Source organism: Melospiza melodia, chromosome 26, assembly GCF_035770615.1.
Source record: "Melospiza melodia melodia isolate bMelMel2 chromosome 26, bMelMel2.pri, whole genome shotgun sequence".
NCBI classification, from domain to species: Eukaryota; Metazoa; Chordata; class Aves; order Passeriformes; family Passerellidae; genus Melospiza; species Melospiza melodia.
Genome location: NC_086219.1, coordinates 3,452,730 through 3,460,393, shown reverse-complemented (window position 1 = coordinate 3,460,393; position 7,664 = coordinate 3,452,730). Strand labels below are relative to the sequence as shown.

The window sequence follows — 7,664 nt, the reverse complement described above, 5'->3', positions numbered from 1 at the left end:
CCTCGCCCCGCCGAGCAGTGCTGGAAGGGACATGAGCTGGCAGTCTCCAGTGCTGACAAGGGGACAGTGGCCCTGTCACAACCCCTCCAGCCCTGGGCACCACTCGTGGCACCGTTTAACCCAGGGCATGGTGTGTGGTGGCCGTGCCCTCGCTGCGTGGTGGCACGAGCAGCAGGAGGGGATGCTCCTGGCTCCATGCTGGGGCAATGGGTGCTGGAGGGAGTAAGGATGCTGGTTCTTCCCTTTGGCTGCTTGCCTCGTCCCACCCCAATCCCTCTCCCACAGCTCAGCACAATATTTCTCCTCCACGCTCCCAGCAGCGTCGCTTGGAACAGCTCGGGCTGGTGAGTACGTTTCCGGCTGTGATAAATAGCAGGGAAAGCAACGAGAACCTAACACTGTATTTCATGCCCTGAAATCCCACTTGCATCTGGAAATGAACAGAGTTCTCCGGTTGATATATGCAGCTCTGAGGCCATTCGCATCCTGTTCGCTTGTACACATTGTCTCGGTGATTTAAGCTGGCAATTTGGCCCTAAAATGAAGAGCAGTTCACTTTGTCCCTCCCAATTTTTCTATATATTTTCCTGCAGAATGGAGCTCTTGGAGATTGGCTGGGCTGGGGCTGGGCATCCTCTCTGGTCTGGCAGGGAGAGCTGTGGAGGGTGCTGGCACTGCGGGAAGGCTGCTGTCACAGCCTGGGAATGCAAGTGGCAGGTGGCTGTGCTGGTCTCTGTCATCCCAGGCCATGCCTCTTCAAAGCCAACAGGGACACCAATGAAAGCTTTTCCCCCTTTTTCCAGGTCAGATGGCATTGTGAGGATGACAGCCGTGCTGTCTCACAGTGCCCTGGGGAAGGGGGATGCTGCGGGAGCCAGGGGTCTATGGGAGCTGTCCCTGCTGCCTGGCAAGAGCCCTCCTTGTGCTGCCCAGTCCCCACATCCGTCTGTCCATCTGTCTGTCCATCTGCTGAGCAGCAGTGCAGGGCCAGCCTGAGTGTGACCCATCATCACCTGCTCCACACCCAACGTGCAAACCAGAGCCACCACTTACCTGCTCACGGCCAGGACTCCTCCTCGGGTAAAAGATGTAGCTGGGTGAAGTGATTTCACAGCAGAGCTGCTTGTTTAAGGCATCTTTAGTGATGCTTAATTAACTCCCCAACGGTCCTGTTCAAAGTCTTCCCTCTTCCAAGCAGCTGTCCCAAGGCACACAGGGTCCCCTCAAAGCCCTGGGGGACACTGAGTGAGCTTGGGGACCTGGCATGCTCCTGCCTATGCCACACGGTGTGGAGGTGGCACTGCTGTGGTGGAGATTCCAAGGGGATGCACAAGATCCTCTTCTCAGGATCAAGGCAGGGCTATTTCCCTGCTGGTCACCAGAGATGTGCACAGCTGGGAACAGGGAAATTTCCCCAGGAAATCCTTGCTGAGACATGGATCCCTCTGGAGACCAAAGCAACCCCGTCCCCTCCCCAGGGACCGCGCGCGGAGGAACCCAGTGACCAGCGGCTGCGCGGTTCTCATATCAGTTTTAATAGCAACATCAGAGTACTAAATATACAGAGGGCAAGGGGGACAGGGTGGCATTTACAGTGCTTCCAAATACACGGCTTCCACGGACAGAGACAAATTAAAAACCGCTCAGGAAGAGAAAAAGATCCTTTTGGCACTGCCCCAGCTCGTGCCGTGCGCGGGTTGGGCAGCCACAGTGCCAAAAGGCGACGGCGCTTCCACCGGGTGCCTCCTGGTGCAGGATTTTCCCCAGGAAAAGAAAGAAGTACTCAGTGATGTAAAACCGGTTACAAAGTAAAACTGTCTCATGTTAGAAAACGGGTTTTGGCAAAATAAAAATAAAGTGTAAACTTCACTGTACATGTCCTATCAAACAAAAAAATAAACCCCTCGGAACCTAAAATAGAAGAATCTGGGTCAGAAATCTGTGCCCTTAGTGTACATTTTTGTGCAACATATACTTTTTTCAAAGTAAATATTATCTTCACTCGTGACACTATTAAAAATGTACCTACAAATGCTGAGAGTAATTCTTAAAAATGTGTGAGAAGCGTTAGATGAGCTCGGGAGACCAAACCCACAGACTTGGAAATGGCAAGGGATTTCTTGCTGGTTTTGAAAAAATCGCGTACAGATTTAATATCTGGTTGAACGAAAATTCCAACCACATTCATCCTGAAATGGGTGGGCTGAGATAGGATAGATATATTTTTTGTTCTATTTTATTTTTTTTTTTAATTTTTTTTTTTACAAAATATATATTATGTGTAGAATATCTACTATTTTTAACTACCGTTTCAGCCGAACTACCTTCCTTCGCAAACAAGCTGCCAGTGGAGAAGAGGTAACCTGAAATCCGTCCCCGCGCCAGCTCTGCCATCGCTGCGGTGACCTCCTGGCAGGCTCGGTGTCCATGGTGTCCCATGGAGCTCTGGTGTTCTCTGGAGCACGGCTCCTGCCACCACCACCGGCCGCCCTTTCTCCAGCTGGGAAGACAGAGTGAAGGTAAACGATCGGATCTGGAGAGACAGGCGGCTGAGAGCCCCAGGGCCGGCTCTGCCCGGGCTGCTGTGGGGTGAAGCCGCCCTCGGGGCTTTCCAAAGGTCAGGGGGTTGAGGAGCAAACCCTGCCTGTCCTACCTGTTGGTGCCATGATGTGGGAGCTCGGACCTGGAGCCCCAAATCTGCTCAGTTTGGTGCAGGATAAAGCCCACCGGTGCCGGTGGCAGCAGTGGGACCACCCCTGGCCCGGTGGGAGCGGCACATCCTGTGGCTCCTGCTCAGGGTTTGCAAGGGATGTGGAGGGAGGAGAGTCCCAGACAGCCCTGGGAAGCCTGGGCTTGCTGCAGAGCCCAAGGAGAGCCAACCTCTCCTTGCCATGGGTGGTATGTGCCACACCACTTTCTTTAAGACAGAGCCACAAGTGACACACAGACACCCCCTGACGTGTCTGGGGAATGTGGCAGCCTCTTGGCTGCCATGGTGTGTTTCTCAGGGTCTGTTCAAGGGGCTAAGGAATCTGGAAAATGAACTGAAAACAAAGAAGCAGCAGCAGGCTGAGGGCTTACAGCAAAGCAAGGAGCAAAATTTTTCTTTTTTCAAGCTTCCAGGACCTTGGGGTGAGACGATGTGCCCAAAACATGACAAAGCTCCCACAGGAGCGTGTCTGAGAACACCATGCTTCCCTGCCTTTCCACGGTGGGAAGATCTCCTCAATAGACTAAGCCATGGAAATGCAACTTTCTATTCTCATTTCTTTCCTGTTTTTTGGCTTTCATCAATAGGAGGGAATGAGATCAACACAGTTCATTTCTCTTCACTGTGCAAGACCTTGGGACGCCTGGATCCTGCCTTGTCCATCACTGCATCAGCAGCTCCATGCCAGCCCTTCCTCCTCCTCCTCTCCCTCCACCGCAGTGGCCCAGCATGGATGGGGGGAGGCTTCCTCTGATAAAGTGCAAGTGCTGTTGGTCCTTATAAATAAGGGAAGATTGTGCATCTACTTTTGTTCCCTGGTTCACTGCTCAGCTCTGGGGAGACCAGGACATGTCCTGCTGCAGACTGCGGGGAGGGAAGCTCATGCAAGTCCTGCCCTCTGAAACCTGTGCCCGTCCTCAGGGTTGCAGTGATTCACCTTCCTTCTCTCTCTCTCTCACACAAACACAAACACACACACACACACACACACGTTTTCCCTTCCTCTTCCCCAGCTCCACAGGGAATTCCCTGTGAGCCAGGTGCCTCTCCATCACCACTGCCATCATCACCATCACTGCTTGCACCAGTGCTGCCCTGGCATCTCCCAGCTCTGCCTGACAACTTCCCTGCGGGCAGCAGGTTCCATCCACGCAGAAACACAGAACGCTGCTTCAGGTGCCCTGCAATGAAGGAGCTGAGATATATTTCTTGTCACACTGCTACCGCGATTACACCGGAATACCTGTGGGAATCAAATAAATAGGAAGATTAAGGGGAGAAGCACAAGGAACATGGCTCAAAGCTGGCGTGGATGGATTCCCAAGAAGTCACAAAGGGAGGAGAATCTGTGGGCAAGGGCTGCACCACTGATCAGCATCACAGGAAAGCCCCAAGACACTGAGATGACCCTGGAGCAGTTGCTCAGACTCCACAGTTCCCAAGGACAGACACTCCCCACGTTCCCCAGGGACACCTAAAGCTTTGGGGGCCACTGCTCTAGCAAGACACTGTCTCCTCTTCTCCCTGGAGGCATCCAACGCTCTGGAGAGCAGGACATGAGCCACCCAGGAGACACAGATCTGCCCAGGGGATGCTTGGCTCAAGTCCGCAGGTAATTGTCAGGGCTGGCAAGGAAGACTTCTGTCTGAGGCAGCGTCCAAAAAATTCAGGACAAATAATCCAGACTGTGCAATTCCATGGGAAAAGGACAGAAAAGGACACGGGAACAAGAGACCGCACACGTGGCTATGCGCAACACCACAGGGTTCTGCTTTGTTTTTTTTTTTTTTTTTGTTTGTTTTTAAACTGCACGTTCATTATCATAAAGAAAAGGAGCTGAGTAATCAGTGGGGGAGTAGAAACGTGGATCTGGACAATTCTAAAAAACCACTAGTATTTACCAAGGGCAGTTTACAAAAAAGAACTGGAGGACTTTGGTCTGATCTCTGCTGTCGTTTCCACCCTTTTAGCATTGAAGGGACCCAAGTGAGACCCATCCCAGTGTCTGGTGTGCAGCACGGCATGGCAGCACCTGACTCCATGGAAAGACTTGGACAGAGGGTTTAGGGTCAGCACCCACGAACGCCACCCACCCCAGCAGGAGCTGGACGGGCGTGGACGTGTTTCTAGAGCAACACGCCAAACTGGAGCCTGCAGAATCGTGCTTCCCTGGCAAAAATTCCCTTTGAACACTATTAAGAGATCTCCAGGATTGTGGACAGCCGGCTGTGTCTTCTCCTGCTGCAGCAGAGCCAGCCAAGACTGGGAGAACAAAGGAAGAGGCTCTCTCAATCCCACAGCCCCAGGCTGGGGGAGGAGGACACGAGCTCCTTCCTCTGGTTTCTCACACAGGGCTGAGTAAACTTTGGTGCTGTGGCCAATTCAGAAGCCGATTTCCAAAAACCTTCCCACACCCCATTTCTAAATTTCTTTCTTCTGTGCCATGAGAGGCCCATCTCTTGTAAGTCCACCCTAAAATCTGCCCCGTCCGGCCCCGAGGTGTCATGCCTAGCATGGCAGAAATCACAGCACTGTGGAAACGGGGCAGGCTCAGGATTTCCAGCTTCTTCCCATCGACCTTGATGATGTCTTGGGATACAGAAGCCTGGAAATACCTTCAGCACCGCCTTGAGCTGTGCTCTGGATGGTTTTGGGAAGCTTTTCCTCTGCTTCCTGCCGGCAGCACAGCCCCAGCTGTCTCCCACCACGGTCGCGTCGCTGAAAAAGCATTTCCAAAAAGAACCAAAATTATATATATATATGTATACGTACATATATATGTCTATACATACACACACACACGTATATATATGTATATATGTCTACCTATATATACACATATAGGTTGACAGGCAAGCTGCCAAAGTAGAAAACATCAGATCACCCAGTTTGCATGATGCGTGTTAAAGAAATGAGACTTTTAGCCCATGACATCTTCTTTAAAAATGAGTATTTAAGATCTTCAAAAATTGCTACAGTACAAAAAGTGTTTGTGTGTGTATATATATATATATATTTTCTCTCTACATATACCGTATGTATGGACTGGAATGGATGACCCCACCAGAAGAGATGCCCCACTTGTCCTCCACAACATTTCCAGGCGTTATTGTCTCAGCTCTTTGCAAAGTCTTTGCATCAGTTCATGGCACATAATGGTAATTATTGGCACAGGTTCAGAGTCACCATCCATGGCCGGGCTCCAGGCGCTCATTCCTTCCCTTTCCATCCCTTTGCTGGTTCCTCCTCCTCTTCCTCCTCCTCCTCCTCCACGGGATTCTTTACTTGCACACTTTCCTTTCTCTCCTCCCAAAAACGTGCTCCTTGACAACGCAGTTACCTATAGGCGTGTTCATTTTTATAAAAATATATTTGGCCCATAGAACGCTGCTCTTTGAGTCTCCTACTGGTAAACAGAAATGGTAGGTACAGGTAACCCATTATTTTTTTTTATATTTTTTACAGGTTCACCAATGGAATCCTGTTAAGGACGAGAAGAAAAAGAAAGATTAAGTCACGACAGGGGATTTGCACCAAGTCTTGCATCACTGCTTGGATGATCTCTCACAGCCTAGAGGTTTCCTCCTCCTTCCCCCTTGGCTGTGGAGCTGTGGGATTCCTGGGGGTATCAGTGACCTCCTCCTCCTCCTTCTCTGCAGCTTCTGGTCTGTTCTGGGGATTGGGACCACTACTTCTCTCTCCTCAGGGCCTTTACCAGAGTGGGATTTACTCCAGATCATCCCTGCATTCTGCAGCTTCTCACACTCGGGCCTCGAGCAGCGAGTGCTCTGGCAGACGAGCAGATGATGACAAGCACTAACGAGATTTTCTAAAGTTAAATCTAAAGAATCAATAGGGAATTGGTTAAGCACCAAACCAGAGATCCTATCAAAGTCCTTAAGCTATTTATTTACCATCTACTGGAAGATGCCTTCCTATGCAATTTTGGACCCTCAATGTGAAGACAATCACTCCCCATCACTGGCGTGTGGCCACTTGCTCTACATGTCTGGGACATTTAATGAGCTGTAGCACAGCTGGGTGTGCCAAAGACAGCTGCCAGCAGGTACCTACACCCTGTACAGCCATGCTCAGGATACACATTCCTGACCCACACATCCCTAACCTGTGCCCTCCGCCTGGCTGGGATCAGCATCCACAATGTGCTGTGTTTTTTGTTCCAGGATTCTTTCTCTAAAAAACCGCTATTTTTAAGCAAGATGCCCAATTCACCATCTCCAAGAACAACCCCGAAGTCTTAATTAGCGAGACAGATTTTCCAGAGCCCTTAATCTCCTGTGCTGGGGCTGTGCTGGGACTGCTGCTACTCCTCCAAAGACAAGCTGGGATCTTTTATGATGACTCATTATCTGTTAATGTTAACACAAACCATTTGCTGTTGTTAGGCAGAACGGGGCCAGCAGCAGCTGCTGCCGTGTTCCAGCGTGGCTTTTCCACACGTTGCTGTCAGCTCTGTGCCAGGGCAGGGTCAGGCTGGTGTCACCAAACCAGCACAGCTGCTGCCCCAAAGTGTCCCCTGCCTGCCAGAGGTGCCCAGCGTCCCGTGGCTCCTGGTGGGCACTGGTTAATGCACAACAGCAGGGTGTACAATTGGGTATTGTATCCCAAATAGCCTCTTTGTGCAAAGTAGGTCAGCGCTTGATCAACCTTACAGATTTTTGTATAATCTCATTCCATGGGGTTTTTCAGTCAAAGAGAGCGGGATTAAGGACAAGAATAATGCGGAATCTCAAACTTCATTTCAGAAAGCCCCAAAGCCAGGATGAAATCAAGCCAAACCAGCCATCCCGTGCTGTGGTGCCTGGACAAAGCCACTCAAGTCTTTGGCACATGTCCTGTGCTGGTCTGCAGAGCGGTGCTGCTCCTGCTTCTGTCTGGGTGCTCCTCCAGCACCAGTGGCACCAGGCAAGAGTTTTCCTTTTCATCCCTCCCT

General features: G+C 50.9%; 1 protein-coding gene across 1 annotated transcript in view; it reads right to left on the bottom strand.

Annotated features, from left to right (window-relative positions):
* Positions 1-1,512: 1,512 nt before the first annotated feature.
* Positions 1,513-7,664, bottom strand: part of AJAP1 (adherens junctions associated protein 1) — a 39,334-nt gene continuing 33,182 nt past the window's right edge. Inside the window, exon 6 of the mRNA XM_063177152.1 lies at positions 1,513-6,191. The gene's annotated coding sequence lies outside the window, so the exon portion shown is untranslated. The remainder of the gene's footprint in view (positions 6,192-7,664) is intronic.